The sequence below is a fragment of the Xenia sp. Carnegie-2017 genome, unplaced genomic scaffold, assembly GCF_021976095.1.
Source record: "Xenia sp. Carnegie-2017 unplaced genomic scaffold, XeniaSp_v1 HiC_scaffold_20, whole genome shotgun sequence".
NCBI classification, from domain to species: domain Eukaryota; kingdom Metazoa; phylum Cnidaria; class Anthozoa; order Malacalcyonacea; family Xeniidae; genus Xenia; species Xenia sp. Carnegie-2017.
This window is the reverse complement of record NW_025813483.1, coordinates 8,131,669-8,148,693: the sequence shown is the minus strand read 5'-3', so window position 1 is coordinate 8,148,693 and position 17,025 is coordinate 8,131,669. Positions and strand designations below refer to the sequence as shown.

The 17,025-nt window shown below is 34.9% G+C and overlaps 2 long non-coding RNA genes and 1 pseudogene across 4 annotated transcripts; all 3 read right to left on the bottom strand.

The window, feature by feature from the left end:
- Window positions 1–8,490: 8,490 nt before the first annotated feature.
- On the bottom strand, window positions 8,491–8,996 carry LOC124443313. The gene is made up of 2 exons (XR_006947623.1): window positions 8,896–8,996; window positions 8,491–8,530 (listed from the first exon to the last, which is right to left on the bottom strand). It is a non-coding gene; the product is annotated as an uncharacterized LOC124443313 (long non-coding RNA).
- Window positions 8,997–10,862: 1,866 nt separating this feature from the next.
- On the bottom strand, window positions 10,863–13,973 carry LOC124441620 (annotated as a pseudogene).
- Window positions 13,974–13,980: 7 nt separating this feature from the next.
- Window positions 13,981–15,713, bottom strand: LOC124443291. 3 transcript variants are annotated; one of them, XR_006947599.1, is made up of 5 exons: window positions 15,594–15,713; window positions 15,090–15,197; window positions 14,824–14,922; window positions 14,339–14,647; window positions 13,981–14,133 (listed from the first exon to the last, which is right to left on the bottom strand). It is a non-coding gene; the product is annotated as an uncharacterized LOC124443291 (long non-coding RNA). The 3 variants fall into 3 exon arrangements; XR_006947600.1 differs by having other exon boundaries at window positions 14,373–14,647; XR_006947598.1 differs by lacking the exon at window positions 13,981–14,133 and having other exon boundaries at window positions 14,435–14,647; window positions 14,824–14,965.
- Window positions 15,714–17,025: the final 1,312 nt, after the last annotated feature.

Here is a 17,025-nt window from a genome sequence, read left to right as displayed (position 1 = left end):
CTTTGTTATCGTAGTCAGTAGTTATCAAGTAATGGACCACTCTCAAATAATCACGAATATTGGTTGACTTTTGGTTAGGTTTCTTTGGGAGGCCCTTCTCCTTTGAACTTGCAAGGAGCAGTCAAGCGTCTCACTGTGATAAACCTACGAAGTATTCTTTCTCTCATTTTCTTGTTTAGAAAAGTTATCAACTAAGTGGTCGAACTCTTCGTAAACTACCATTCCTTGCACATGCGCTGTATTCGAAAGTAAGTAATACGAATTAAAGCCTTCACCCGTGTTCTTTGTTGTACATGCATGTACTTATATTGTCCCTCAAACCTACGTAATAGGCACAAACGATAACCTCAGAAGAGTTTTTGAATAATCTTTCAATGATTGTTGACAAGCAGTTCAAAGAAAAAGAGAATCTTTGCTCAGTTGGTGAAGAAAAAAGCGTGCAAGCGTGATCTTTTAACGATTGTATACTTTTATACATTCATAGAAATCTTTTGGATATGCTTTGTTGAAGATTAAGATTTTTTATTGCTCAATTTAAGTCAATTTGGTAAGATAGATCACAAAGTTTGCTAATTTATATTGGTACTTTGAGACTCCTTACATGACGTTTCCCCAACACACCCGAGGTCAAAGGCAGCAATGTGTATAGTTCGTTATTGAGGATAATGTGTAGATTATTTTAAATAGGGAAGGATATTTATACGATATAGTTAATTGTAACTGTTTAATTTCAACGTATGTTTACATTAAATTACATCCTTAAGCCAACTTTACTAATATTGATCGCTATTTTCATGTTATACATCTATAATCATCTTGTTAAAGATTTGAAGCTTTGCTGCGATAATACAGGTTTGTACTGCTATCTCATCTTTGTTTGTTGCCTATCTGATAGCATGTCAACTCACCAGATTTTTATCGAGATTTATATGACATTAGAGATTGTCGTACGTCAGTCTAATATCTTGAGCATGAACGATATGTTGTTGAAAGATAAGTTTACATATACTCTAGCGTAGTGTCTTCATCAGGAGTGATCGATGTTGAAACTTGAGTCGCAATATGCTCCAGTCTTATGATTTGTCAGGAGTGATCTTTTATTGAAAGTTTCGCTAATGTTATTTAACCATGTTATCTAAAAACTTTATCCTCCATATGCATGTGAAACATGTTTTTACAAATGCATGTGAAACTCGTCAACACTTTGTTACGGCATTCGTAATATCCGTGACAACGTTAAAAATGTTTTTTATTTTTCTCTACAACTTTATACCAGCATATTGCATGTCATATCCAAGCTTTCCTTTGATTTGACGGGAAATGGTTTTTATTCACTATTACATATTCTGCCTTTATAATTAGTCGATCTGTATTTCTAAACTAATATTTACAAATGCCCCAAGAGAATCTTTTTATTTTATTGGCTCTCTTCTACAAATACAATACCATGTCCGACTATTTGATTGCACGAATTTTTTAATTTGATCACGTTTTTTTGACACGTGTGTTTACCATGGGAAAGATGGATTGCTTAAATGTACCTAGTTGTTTAGACTACTTGGATCCATAGTTATCCTGTAATGTATACTCTTGTGAAACACCAATGAGCATACGTAGTGTGTCTTCTATAACCTCTATTCTTGTTCTCCACTTCATCATCTATCCATATTTGTTCTTTTAGTTCTCAGATCAACACAACCCTTGTCTGAAGTTCCTAAACCTTGATCTACCCAAGAAAGATCTCTGGTGGTAACATGTTAGGTATGGCTAGTGGTTGGTCATCGTCATTGAGCCTTGTGACACCAGTTCAGTATACGTTAATTGTCCTGAAGATGTTGAGGAGGTTGCTAGTAAAGCGTCGCCTAAACCAGAAGTTAGTTTTCATGGTATGCTAACGGATTACGCAAACGTTGTTAGGAATAAGTTCACATAAAATGGTTATGGTCTCGTTCCATCGTATTCTGAGAAGGTTTCATGTTCATCCTGTATCTTTCACCAATGTTACAAATACTTAGTTTTTTTATGCTTTTTGAAATTGTCGTTTTATGACTATTATTTTAGAGCATAGACATTGAAAAATCTTGTGGTAGTACAGATATTTTCAACATTTTTTTGTTGAAAAATTCTCTAGTTTCAATTCTTCGAAATTTCTCATCTTAATTTTCACCTTTACTTTAGAATCCTTTCGATACGAGAAATCGTCGGGATTTGAGGTACTTTATACGATATATTGAATTTAAGTTTTATAGCGTTAATAACTCTCATCTGTCCATCGTAACTCTTCTATAATTCTATGGATAAATTATGTTTTTATATATAACAGATTATTGATGATCCTACTTCACCTGAAGGTGTTCAGCAAGAACGACGTATGAAGTTACTGTCATTAATTAATAATGTAGCCCTTGATAAAGGGTTGGATGGTCAAGATTATTAATGTCATGGTTTTTCCAGACCAATTGGAATGAGTATGATCAATGAATTCTCGACTTGTTATTTGCTAGTAACTCAAATATATTTATTTTCAAATTTCTTAGCTTAATAAATGTTATCTTTGTAGAAACTATTATAACAAAGTACATAATCCCTTTTTTCCGTGAAGCCCATGGATGCGTTCGTTCATGATGAAAGAGTCATATTTTATAAGGAGGCTCTCGTTCATGACGAGAGAGTTATGAGAAAAATACGTTGTAAAAGGTAATAAGTAAAAAACGTATAAACATACTTAGTGTTTGTTTAAGTTATAGTTCAAAAAGGCAGAAGTTGTTTGAAGCTTTGAAGTATCCTTGGACGTTCTAGTTTTTTTTATGAGAAGAATTCTTGTAAAGAAAAAGATAAATTTTGAAAACAAAAGAATCCCGTTTTCGGTGCATGCCTCCCGATACCCATAGATAGTTGATCACTAGAGCGTCGCTTGTTAACTAAGGGAACCACATAATCCTTGTTTGTTTTCCATGAAACATATGGATGGTTTGCTCGTGATACATGAGAAACAGTAAGTGGGAGAGTTAAATCAGAAAGATATAAACCGATAAAATTGGTATAAAACATGTTTAAGGTTGTCTTTAATTATAAGTGCCAGAAAAAGACAGGGTCATTAGAACTTAATTGAAACATTGCTTGGTTTGTTTTATGAGAAGAAAACAAAAAGATAAAATTCGAAAGCAAAAAACCCCGTTTTCGGTCCATGCTTCCCGATACCTTCTTAAGCGCAAGGCACTAGAACGCCGCATGTTAACGTTTCGGTAGGAGATTTCGGCCCCTCCACGCTATCCTACGTGGGAAATGCCAATAGCAAGCTTCCGGCCATCAGACCCTGAGATCACCTGCGATAGGCTTTGCTCAGCGTACGCAAGGAGAGTGAGGTCGCCACCGAAGTGAGGGCCCCTAAGCCACATCATACTATATCGCACCCAGCTTCCACTGCTAGTTGACATCTACTATATGAAGTTTTAGCTTTATATATATATACCAAAATTTAAAGGCGTGCGAAAGTTGTGGGATGATTGTTATCGTTACTGCGCATGCCCAGATGATTTCTTTGATAATTTGCGACTAAGTGAGTTAAATGACACAAATGTAGTGCAAGTACATATAGTTGGTCGTTGTCATGACTATGAACAATTACTCGAGTGGACTGCGCATGCGCAGACGATTTCTCTATTAAATGTTACTAAGCATGCTATTTACTTCAAAATTGGTGCTAGTAGATGCAGTTGGTCGTTGCCATGACCATGAACTCGGGTAGCTGGTCAATTTGACTGCGCATGCTCAGTGAGACTGCGCATGCGCAGATGATTTGTCTTAAAACGTGTGACTGAGCGAGCTAATTACTCCAAAATCGGTACTAGTACATCCAGTTGGTCGTTACCATGAGCTTGGAGAGTTTGTGGAGTTGACAACGCATGCTCAGATTCTCAATTAATTTGTGACAGAGCGAGCTCTGAAGTTGGTGCTTGTAGATGCGCTGAGCAAGCTTTCCATCATATATTTTTGGCATGCTCTTTGTCTACTTAAGCTTGTTTTGACAAATGCATGTGAAAGTCGTCAACACTTTGTTACGGCACTCGAAATATCCGTGACAACCTTAAAAATGTTTTTTATTTTTCTCTACAACTTTATACTTGCATATTGCATGTCATATCCAAGCTTTCCTTTGATTTGACGGGAAATGGTTTTTATTCACTCTTACATCTTCTGCCTTTATAATTAGTCGATCTGTATGTCTAAACTAATATTTACAAATGCCCCAAGAGAATCTTTTTATTTTATTGGCTCTCTTCTACAAATACAATACCATGTCCGACTATTTGATTGCACGAATTTTTTAATTTAATCACGTATTTCTGACACGTGTGTTTACCATGGGAAAGATGGATTGCTTAAATGTACCTAGTTGTTTAGACTACTTGAATCCATAGTTATCCTGTAATGTATACTCTTGTGAAACACCAATGAGCATATGTAGTGTGTCTTCTATAACCTCTATTCTTGTTCTCCACTTCATCATCTATCCATATTTGTTCTTTTTTAGTTCTCAGCTTAACACAACCCTTGTCTGAAGTTCCTAAAACCTTGATCTACCCAAGAAAGATCTCTGGTGGTAACATGTTAGGTATGGCTAGTGGTTCGTCATCGTCATTGAGCCTTGTGACACCAGTTCAGTATACGTTAATTGTCCTGAAGACGTTGAGGAGGTTGCTAGTAAAGCGTCGCCTAAACCAGAAGTTAGTTTTCATGGTATGCTAACGGATTACGCAAACGTTGTTAGGAATAAGTTCACATAAAATGGTTATGGTCTCGTTCCATCGTATTCTGAGAAGGTTTCATGTTCATCCTGTATCTTTCACCAATGTTACAAATACTTAGTTTTTTATGCTTTTGAAATTGTCGTTTTATGACTATTATTTTAGAGCATAGACATTGAAAATCTTGTGGTAGTACAGGTATTTTCAACATTTTTGTTGAAAAATTCTCTAGTTTCAATTCTTCGAAATTTCTCATCTTAATTTTCACCTTTACTTTAGAATCCTTTCGATACGAGAAATCGTCGGGATTTGAGGTACTTAATACGATATAATGAATTTAAGTTTTATAGCGTTAATAACTCTCATCTGTCCATCGTAACTTTGCTATAATTCTATGGATAAATTATGTTTTTATATATAACAGATTATTGATGATCCTACTTCACCTGAAGGTGTTCAGCAAGAACGACGTATGAAGTTACTGTCGTCAATTAATAATATAGCCCTTGATAAAGGGTTGGATGGTCGAAATTATTATAGTCATGGTTGTTTCACACCAATTGGAATGAGTATGATCAATGAATTCTCGACTTGTTATTTCCTAATAACTCAAATATATTTATTTTCAAATTTCTTAGCATAATAAATGTTATCTTTGTAGAAACTATTATAACAAAGTACATAATTCCTTTTTTTCGTGAAGCCCATGGATGCGTTCGTTCATGATGAAAGAGTCATATTACATAAGGAGGCTCTCGTTCATCACGTGAGAGTTATGAGAAAAATACGTTGTAAAAAGTACTAAGTAAAAAACATATAAACATGCTTAGTGTTTGTTTAAGTTATAGTTCAAAAAGGCAGAAGTTGTTTGAACCTTTGAAGTATCCTTGGACGCTCTAGTTTTTTTTATGTGAAGAGTTCTCGTAAAGAAAGACAAATTTTGAAAACCAAAGAATCCTGTTTTCGGTCCATGCCTCCCGATACCCCGAGATAGTTGATCACTAGAGCGTCGCATGTTAACTAAGGGAACCACATAATCCTTGTTTGTTTCCATGAAACATATGAATTTGTTGCTCGTGATACATGAGAAACAGTAAATGGGAGAGTTAAATCAGAAAGATATAAACCGATAAAATTCTTGTAAAACATGTTTAAGGTTGTCTTTAATTATAAGTGTCAGAAAAAGACAGGGTCATAAGAAGTTAATTGAAACATTGCTTGGTTTGTTTTATGAGAAGAAAACAAAAAGATAAAATTCGAAAGCAAAAAACCCCGTTTTCGGTCCATGCTTCCTGATACCTTCTTAAGCGCAAGGCACTAGAACGCCGCATTTTTCGGTAGGAGATTTCGGCCCCTCCACGCTATCCTACTTGGGAAATGCCAATAGCAAGCTTCCGCAAATCAGACCCTGAGATCACCTGCGATAGGCTTTGCTCAGGGTACGCAGGAGAGTGGTCGCCACCGAAGTGAGGGCCCCTAAGCCACTGCATACTATATCGCACCCAGCTTCCACTGCTAGTTGACATCTACTATATGAAGTTTTAGCTTTATATATATATACCAAAATTTAAAGGCGTACGAAAGTGTTGGGATGATTGTCATCGTTACTGCGCATGCCCAGATGATTTCTTTGATTGCAAACCATTCATATGTTTCATGGAAAACAAACAAGGATTATGTGGTTCCCTTAGTTAACATGCGACGCTCTAGTGATCAACTATCTCGGGTATCGGGAGGCATGGACCGAAAACGGGATTCTTTGGTTTTCAAAATTTATCTTTCTTTACAAGAACTCTTCACATAAAAAAAAACTAGAGCGTCCAAGGATACTTCAAAGGTTCAAACAACTTCTGCCTTTTGAACTATAACTTAAACAAACACTAAGCATGTTTGTATGTTTTTACTTAGTACTTTTACAACGTATTTTTCATAACTCTGACGTGATGAACGAGAGCCTCCTTATACAATATGACTCTTTCATCATGAACGAACGCATCCATGGGCTTCACGGAAAAAAGGGATTATGTACTTTGTTATAATAGTTTCTACAAAGATAACATTTATTAAGCTAAGAAATTTGAAAATAAATATATTTGAGTTATTAGCAAATAACAAGTCGAGAATTCATTGATCATACTCATTCCAATTGGTCTGAAACAACCATGACATTAATAATTTCGACCATCCAACCCTTTATCAATGGCTATATTATTAATTAACGACAGTAACTTCATACGTCGTTCTTGCTGAACACCTTCAGGTGAAGTAGGATCATCAATAATCTGTTATATATAAAAACATAATTTATCCATAGAATTATAGCAAAGTTACGATGAACAGATGGGAGTTATTAACGCTATAAACTTAAATTCAATATATCGTATAAAGTACCTCAAATCCCGACGATTTCTCGTATCGAAAGGATTCTAAAGTAAAGGTGAAAATTAAGATGAGAAATTTCGAAGAATTGAAACTAGAGAATTTTTCAACAAAAAAATGTTGAAAATATCTGTACTACCACAAGATTTTTCAATGTCTATGCTCTAAAATAATAGTCATAAAACGACAATTTCAAAAAGCATAAAAAAACTAAGTATTTGTAACATTGGTGAAAGATACAGGATGAACATGAAACCTTCTCAGAATACGATGGAACGAGACCATAACCATTTTATGTGAACTTATTCCTAACAACGTTTGCGTAATCCGTTAGCATACCATGAAAACTAACTTCTGGTTTAGGCGACGCTTTACTAGCAACCTCCTCAACGTCTTCAGGACAATTAACGTATACTGAACTGGTGTCACAAGGCTCAATGACGATGACCAACCACTAGCCATACCTAACATGTTACCACCAGAGATCTTTCTTGGGTAGATCAAGGTTTTAGGAACTTCAGACAAGGGTTGTGTTGAGCTGAGAACTAAAAGAACAAATATGGATAGATGATGAAGTGGAGAACAAGAATAGAGGTTATAGAAGACACACTACGTATGCTCATTGGTGTTTCACAAGAGTATACATTACAGGATAACTATGGATCCAAGTAGTCTAAACAACTAGGTACATTTAAGCAATCCATCTTTCCCATGGTAAACACACGTGTCAAAAAAACGTGATCAAATTAAAAAATTCGTGCAATCAAATAGTCGGACATGGTATTGTATTTGTAGAAGAGAGCCAATAAAATAAAAAGATTCTCTTGGGGCATTTGTAAATATTAGTTTAGAAATACAGATCGACTAATTATAAAGGCAGAAGATGTAAGAGTGAATAAAAACCATTTCCCGTCAAATCAAAGGAAAGCTTGATATGACATGCAATATGCTGGTATAAAGTTGTAGAGAAAATAAAAAACATTTTAACGTTGTCACGGATATTACGAATGCCGTAACAAAGTGTTGACGAGTTTCACATGCATTTGTAAAACATGTTTCACATGCATATGGAGGATAAAGTTTTAGATAACATGGTTAAATAACATTAGCGAAACTTTCAATAAAAGATCACTCCTGACAAATCATAAGACTGGAGCATATTGCGACTCAAGTTTCAACATTCGATCACTCCTGATGAAGACACTACGCTAGAGTATATGTAAACTTATCTTTCAACAACATATCGTTCATGCTCAAGATATTAGACTGACGTACGACAATCTCTAATGTCATATAAATCTCGATAAAAAATCTGGTCCCCGGAGTTGACATGCTATCAGATAGGCAACAAACAAAGATGAGATAGCAGTACAAACCTGTATTATCGTAGCAGAGCTTCAAATCTTTAACAAGATGATTATAGATGTATAACATGAAAATAGCGATCAATATTAGTAAAGTTGGCTTAAGGATGTAATTTAATGTAAACATACGTTGAAATTAAACAGTTGCAATTAACTATATCGTATAAATATCCTTCCCTATTTAAAATAATCTACACATTATCCTCAATAACGAACTATACACATTGCTGCCTTTGACCTCGGGTGTGTTGGGGAAACGTCATGTAAGGAGTCTCAAAGTACCAATATAAATTAGCAAACTTTGTGATCTATCTTACCAAATTGACTTAAATTGAGAAATAAAAAAATCTTAATCTTCAACAAAGCATATCCAAAAGATTTCTATGAATGTATAAAAAGTATACAATCGTTAAAAAGATCACGCTTGCACGCTTTTTTCTTCACCAACTGAGCAAAGATTCTCTTTTTCTTTGAACTGCTTGTCAACAATCATTGAAAGATTATTCAAAACTCTTCTGAGGTTATCGTTTGTGCCTATTACGTAGGTTTGAGGGACAATATAAGTACATGCATGTACAACAAAGAACACGGGTGAAGGCTTTAATTCGTATTACTTACTTTCGAATACAGCGCATGTGCAAGGAATGGTAGTTTACGAAGAGTTCGACCACTTAGTTGATAACTTTTCTAAACAAGAAAATGAGAGAAAGAATACTTCGTAGGTTTATCACAGTGAGACGCTTGACTGCTCCTTGCAAGTTCAAAGGAGAAGGGCCTCCCAAAGAAACCTAACCAAAAGTCAACCAATATTCGTGATTATTTGAGAGTGGTCCATTACTTGATAACTACTGACTACGATAACAAAGAAAAAAACATCTTTACGCCTTAAATGTAGATGTAATACAAAGTTAAATTTTATTTATGTTGCAAGTATTAAGACGGTATATTTTAAACCTCAGTCCTAAATTATTTGAGAACTCATCTGAACATGCACAAACAACTCAACAAACTGTTCGAGTTTACAATCATGGCAATGACAAACAGAACAAGCTTGAATCCTTCTGTGGTTCACTTCGTCCGATATTGGGAAATCATAAATTTCAATCATAATGAGAAATTTAGTCATTTAACAAATTTTTCATGTTCATAGTGATGGCAACAACAAGCTGGACCTATTTTCATCACTTACTGAGTAATTAATCGCTTGGTCACAAAAATATAAGAAGATCATCTGAGCATGCGCAGTACGCTTGGGCATGCGCAGCACGCTCAAGCATGCAAAGTCCACTTGACCAATTGTCCGAGTTGATAGTCATGGAAACGACCAACTACATTTACTAGCATCAATTAGGGAGTATATAACTTGCTTATTAACAAACTATTAAAGATATCAACTGAGCATGCGCAGTTAAATTGATTGGCTGCCAATGTTCATGGTCATGGCGACGACCAATTGCATCTACTAGCCCCGATTTTGAAGTAAATAGCATGTTTAGTAACAATTTAATGGAGAAATCATCTGCGCATGCGCTCGAGCATTCCCAGCCCACTCGACTAATTGTTTATAGTCATGGCAACGACTAACTAGATGTACTTGCACTACATCTGTGGCAATTATCCCACTTAATCGCAAATTATCAAAGAAATTATCTGGGCATGCGCAGTTGTGACTTTAATAATACCACAAATTTCGTAAGCCTCTAAATTTTGTATATATAAATATAAATCTATAGCTTCATATAGTAGATGTCAACTAGCAGTGGAAGCTGGGTGCGATATAGTATGCAGTGGCTTAGGGTCCACACTTCGGTGGCGACCGCACTCTCCTGCGTACCCCGAGCAAAGCCTATCGCAGGTGATCTCGGGTCTGATGGGCGGAAGCTTGCTATTGCATCTCCCAAGTAGGATAGCGTGGAGGGGCCGAAATCTGCTACCGAAACGTTAACATGCCGCGTTTTAGTGCCTTACGCTTAAGAAGGTATCGGGAAGCATGGACCGAAAACGGGGTTTTTTCCTTTCAAAATTTGTCTTTTTTCTTTACAAGAATTCTTCTCATAAAAGAAACTAGAACATACTGCCAAGGTTCAGACAACTTCTGAAAATCCCCGGCGTAGTTTCGTTTTCTTTGTAAAACGAGAAGAATACTAACTTGAAAACATGAAGACTGGGTGACATAATATTTACCATAAACTAAGACAAGAAATGTTTATTTTACTCTGTGACATCACTTTACTTTAAAGTGAAAGGTTTGAACATGGGAGTATCGTTACATGTTTGTAGATGTAGATCGTCCAGGTTAGTAAAGTCCTGAAAAGAACTGTTGTTGTTGATGCTGACTCTAAAGATGACTACCGCTAAGGTTGTTAAGAAGTCAGTCAACATCAACATCAACAGTCCTTCGCAGGACACCACTAACCTCGACGATCTACATCTACAAACATCTACTTCACTTACTCGGCTATCTTCTTTAATTCAAGACTACAGTGTGTTACATCGTTGTCGACAAAGCTACAATGGAAAATAGGGAAAAAGTTGTACATCGGAAAAGAAAACCATGTCATCAACATAGAAGTGAACAAAAATTTCTAACAAACACCGTCAATTTTCGTCAAAATAAAATTTCGTGTATTTTTCAGTTGTACCTTAAATCCAAAATTTGAGTGGCTGGTGATATGATACTGGTCTGTGATGAAACGGTGAACATTAATTTTGATTATTAAAAATTATCTACAATGCAATCGTTTGCAATCAATTTCTATATAGCTGCACACCTCTCTATTTAAGCAACATGTTTGTATAACTTGCACAAACGACTATATTGTGGTATGGAAATAAAGCAGTAGACGTAAAGGTACAAAGTACTGAGAAGAGGGATATACTTCACGAGGCAAATTGTTGTTTTATATTGTATATGATGATAGGTTGCGGTAAGCCATTTCGGCGTTCCTTTGGCCAGAAAACATAATTGACCGGCAGCCATTTCGTTGATCACGTGCACAAGAAGACATAAGTTACATACAAACAAATGGTAAATTTTGTAAATAGCTTTGGCTGATGGCGGACCAATATACTGTTTGATGTCGGCTCTGTGGGCGAACAAATAGCGAAGTTAGATGAGAAAGTGAATTAAAAAACTTTCGAGTCACAAACATATTTTTCAACCTGTCCACGAACGCAACGTCTATGGCTCTAGTTATGTTCGATGTTGTCAATATAATTACATTAGGATGTCTGAAATAAGAAGAAAACAACATTGGGGAAGACTAGGTTTAGCAAATAAACGCATAAATGTAGTTCAAATCAAGACTTCTGTAAATACGTAATTGATAGATAATAAGTATTTGACTGAGCAAAGTTGTCATCAAGCAAGTTTGTTCATGTCATATAAATATTTTCGTGCTTTTACTCCTGTAAAAGCGACAACATTGTAGAGAAAGAAATAATACATAGTTCTAAAGATAGCAAATACCATAGTGAATGGTAAATGTAATATAATAAGTTGATAAAGACTGTTGTCTTGGCATTATAAATATCGGTAGATTGTAAATTTTCATTCAGCAGACGTTGACACCTGAGGAGTAGTCTGCCGAAATGCATCGTGTCGTTTAATTTAGAACTATTGGGTTAGTGCTCTTTACTTACAACAGTTCTTGTAAGAACTATCAACTTATTATATTACTTTTACCATTTACTATGGTATTTGCTATCTTTAGAACTATTTTCTACAAAGTCTCTATTTTATTAAATAATACATAACGCAACAACCCTGCCGGCTGGCCTCGCCGTTCATATAACCGAATACAATCTCTTAGTTCACTAAAAAATCCATGAGAACGCAATGTTCGCCGAAATGCATATTCTGCTTATATTTTGCATTTACAGTTTTATATGGTCAATTTGAGTGAGAAATGCATTCACAACACGAATGGCATCTGAAGGTTCTTGTCCGTTCAACGCAGATTTTCTTGCCGATGTTAAACTTTCAACCTTCAGAAGTAAAAGATATGGATAGCAAAGGTATTTTCCTTAAACATTACCGACAAGCGTACATGTGCTTCGGGTATTTTGTGAAACAAGAAACACAAATAGTAAATGATTTCTCATCTATCTGACCATGAGCATTAAGAAAGAAATGTTTAAGCAAAGTTTACCTCGTCGATAAGAACGCAAACTAAAGCTTATTTGTCGTCAATAAACTCTTGAATTTTCTGAAACATTTTCATCATTAACTTTCCACTCTGTTTGTAGGGAAAGATAATGTCAATGTACATTTTAAATTACAGATGCTATTTTTAATTGGATATGATCATTTTGTGATACGGAACTAGATTTATTAACTTCAACGACATCTCAATCCCAGGTATATAAATGTCAGTTTTCTGAACTGATATTTTGATGTGAGCCGTGCATTTTATATTGACAGGGGGTGACGACAAAGGTTTCACGGAAAATTTATGGCAATGTAATTTTGGTTCCAGAGGATTTTCGCACTCGGTGATGTTGCTTTGAGCTATTCAAAATGATGCCTACCTCGGAAAATAAACTGTGAATGTTTATTTCAATAAGCTGGCCATAGTTAAATCTAAGGATTCAAAAGTAGAAACACACTTTAATTTATAGTTCATAATCCTTAGGTAGACGACAATTTCATTAAAAACAAAGTAAAGATAATGCCAAAAGAACATCTTGTAAACTTAAATAAAAGTTACAAAGCAAAACAATTGAAAGTGTAATATTTACATTTTAATCGTCTTGTTTTCTAAATTTGATGTTGAGTTTACAACATGTCCTTTTTCGGATTATACTTTGTATTTATAATTCACGACATAACAATAAAATTACGTGGCAATATTAGTTGCAGTACACACATGGATAGTAATGGATTGCGATTTACGTAACATCAAAATAAAATGTAGTGTTTTTACCTTTTAGAAAGTCGTATGGATAATTTTGAGCAAGCGCCTTGCATAAGGATGTTTCACCAGTACCGGTTGGCTCTGTGAAAGTTTTAAAGAAAAGCTCAACTCATTCTTCTGGATATTTGCAGTAGATCACGTGAAGACAAACATGATGTACTATGAGTGGTAAATGCTGGTGTTTGATTGGCTTCGTTGTTTGTTTTCGAGTGACGTCACAGCGGTACACAAACATGGTAGCCTTGACGTCATTTAATAGTTGGCTCGTTAAAACACCATCACGTCTCTCGCGTTTCATTCTATCTGATTGTAGCTAACTTATTCTTATCAATACTTTGATATGTGATTTTTCAATCTTGAATGTTATGAGTGATAAGAGATTTACTCCGTTAAGATGAGAGTTGTTACAAAGTCAACACACGCAAAAATAGAATCTAATTTGATTCGTAAAAAGATACACGTGACGGACGATGACGCAAGGACTCACGTCTGGTTACCAAGGAAACTAACTTACCATGTAATAAGGTAACTTTATTTCACGAGATGATGTTGAAATCCACGCCTCTAAAATATGATTCAAACACGTGACTAATATATACTTTGAAAATGTCATTGTTTGGGAGTGATTTTAAAAAGATGGAGTTCTTCAAGTTCTTCATATCCATGCCCCCCATCATGAAGTTGATAGACATGATACTTTAGCATAACTTTTTTCAAATCAATTATCTGTTAAAAGAATTATGAAGGTTTGACAGAAATATGTACTTCATGTAAATCTTCATTATCAAACTAAGTCAATCCTCTAGGAGTTCTTGCATTTTCTTTTCCGTGGGGGTTCAACAAAAAGGGATGTGTGACATACCAGGGGGGTGTGAACAACCTACTCTCACACATGCGAAAGTAAATATTGTCTGATCATAGGGTCAATAACCTTGCCATATGTTGAAAAATTATCTGTGTCATACACAATAGTTATGCTCTTGACATGTTCCATTAAAAAGGATCAACAAATTCTACGAAACATGAGTCGCCATGAATTGTTTTCATGTTGATAAGAAAGTCTTTGACAAGCTTTATAATTCTATACTCTGGGATAGTGCTAAAATAAAGTGGTAAATACTATTAAGATGTTAATGCTTATTATTAAATTGAATAAATGGTTTTGTTCACGTTTTGACAGCACAGTGGTATTTGAAGAAGTGAGTCTGTTGAAGCACAACATATGACCAGTGACGTCAATCTAGTAACATATTAAAATTATTCAAGTTTCTTTACAAAACAAAACATGATTTGTTCATTACCTAGTTTCACCTGTAGCATGGTTTCACTAACACAGACTCACTCAACTAGATTATTACATGAAATGCAATTCAATATCCTTCTGCATACAGTCCTTTGTTCATATTATGAACTAACCTTTCTTTGCATTCATTTACTTCGACGTTTAAGAATGGCTGACTTGGTAAAGGCAGTGCTTCAGAAAGTTCTTGAACTTTATCCATTTTAACGATATTGCTTTAGTTAGAGATGTTATACAAAAGATTATTCACAATATTGGCTGTGTAGGAAAAAAAACTTAAATATCTTTGCTACGTAGAAATAAAAAATAAATATCGTTTCAATTTCCCGCTATGAAACTCAAAGTCAGACTCAGGCATAACAATAACATATATATTTATTACCTTGTTTCAGCTTTCAAAAAAAACTTTATATGTTCTTTAAAATATTATTTGTCTTTCACTCTTTTACAACAGATATGTGGAGAGAAATATTCTTGCGGAGAACGAATGCTTGTGAGGTTTAAAAATTAAAAAATTGTTATGTTGTTTTCTTGGAAGACGATATATAACTTTTACATGAAGTAGTTAACATGATAACGATGGTCAAATGTGGTCTTATTTCTAAGGAAATTTCTCAGAAAAGAATGGCCTATTTGAAGGAAATTTCTGGATATTTCTCAAAAAATTAATTGTTTGGACAAATTCTTGGGCAATTCTTAAATTTTTACAAATTTATATACACGCTTTTTAATCGTGCTTGTTTTACAATATTTACAGTTGAGTCATTTTGGAAAACTGTATAAAACAAGATGAAGCATATGAAGTAAGAACAGAAGACTTTGTTACAACGATTCCGTCATTGTAGCAAACATATCCTAGAGCTTAATCTGAGGGGTGATGGCTCACCTGTATCACCATAGGATGCTTTTTGACATACGGTACACTGATAATACGTCAATCATCCCCAAAATAACTGAATAAAACCAACGTAATCCCTTCTCGTATAGAACGTCCTGTTCAAATCCAGCCAATTCAACTGTCTGAACAAAGCAATAATTTTTTTCATGAACTGTTTGAATAGAATATATCTATTTTTGAATGTTGTGTCAAGTGTCAATAAAGTGTTAAAGAAAACAATAAGCAAAAGTTGGAACATTAACGTCTACGTAATCACAAGCATAAGCAACGAGCGTGCTTATGACTCTCTCGAGGGTTTACAGAAAAACATCAAAATCATATTCTTCTTTTCAATATTTTATACTTCTTTCAGCTTAGGAAACAACATAAAAATAACACCACGCTTTTTATGGGCAAATTTATTCCTAAAGCTCCTCCCACCCACTCCGAAGTTACACCATTACACAGGCTTAAGGAAATGTGTTAGGCATTAGCTGAAAGAAGAACACAAAAGAACAAGAGAAAACGAAAGAAGATTTCCATGTCTTTCTGTGTAAACTCTGAAGAGAAAAAGAAATAAAGTTTTATCGTTTATGCTTATTCTATTCGTATGTACCATGCATTCAATTTTGTTTTCTCATGAGACCTAAAAGACCAGGAAAACGGAAATTCTTTTGAATATTGTTTTGTTTATGCTCATGTTGATTCTAATCCTTCATTTATTCTGTCTTGTTTCACAATTAATAATCACTTTTGCTTGTGCTGTAAGACTAGTATGACCAAAGACAGCACCAAAAGCACCTTCTCGTTGTGTAACTTTGCCATTGGAAGTTGAAAAGAAGAAAATCATTTTTCTATGACAGCCACAGGCTAAGAAACTCAATTTTAAAACAAATAATTTAAAAGTGTACACGGTTAAGAATCACTGACGATAATAAGAAAAGATGGCAATGAAGTGAACGCAAGAGCCAGGGTGTCACAATAATTTATGATGCTGAACATACTAAATTATTTGATCAGAGAGCCATGTTAAAGTACTAAGAAGTAACCAAAGTGATTAGTGATTTATTAACGAACATAATAAGTTCATGGTGCGATGATTTCCGATACTGAAAAATCAATTCATTTCTCTCGTATTCTATATTTCTAGACAACAAAGTTGACTTCAAGATGTTGCTAACGGAAGAAACAGATCATCCTTCGACCCAAAAACATCCTTCTTCATTGTCCATATCAATAATTCGACCGACCAACAGAGAGCTAGCTTATGTTTGATTATTGCCTAGTTCTGACACGTGCTTGATTTGGTAATAACTGAGGGATTTGGTAGTAAAGAGATGTGTTGTACTTGTGCAACAACTGACTGGCGCTTCTATATACCATGGAGTAATTTTGTAGATGTTAGCACAAATCAGTTAACATGCTTTAGAGCATGTTAATA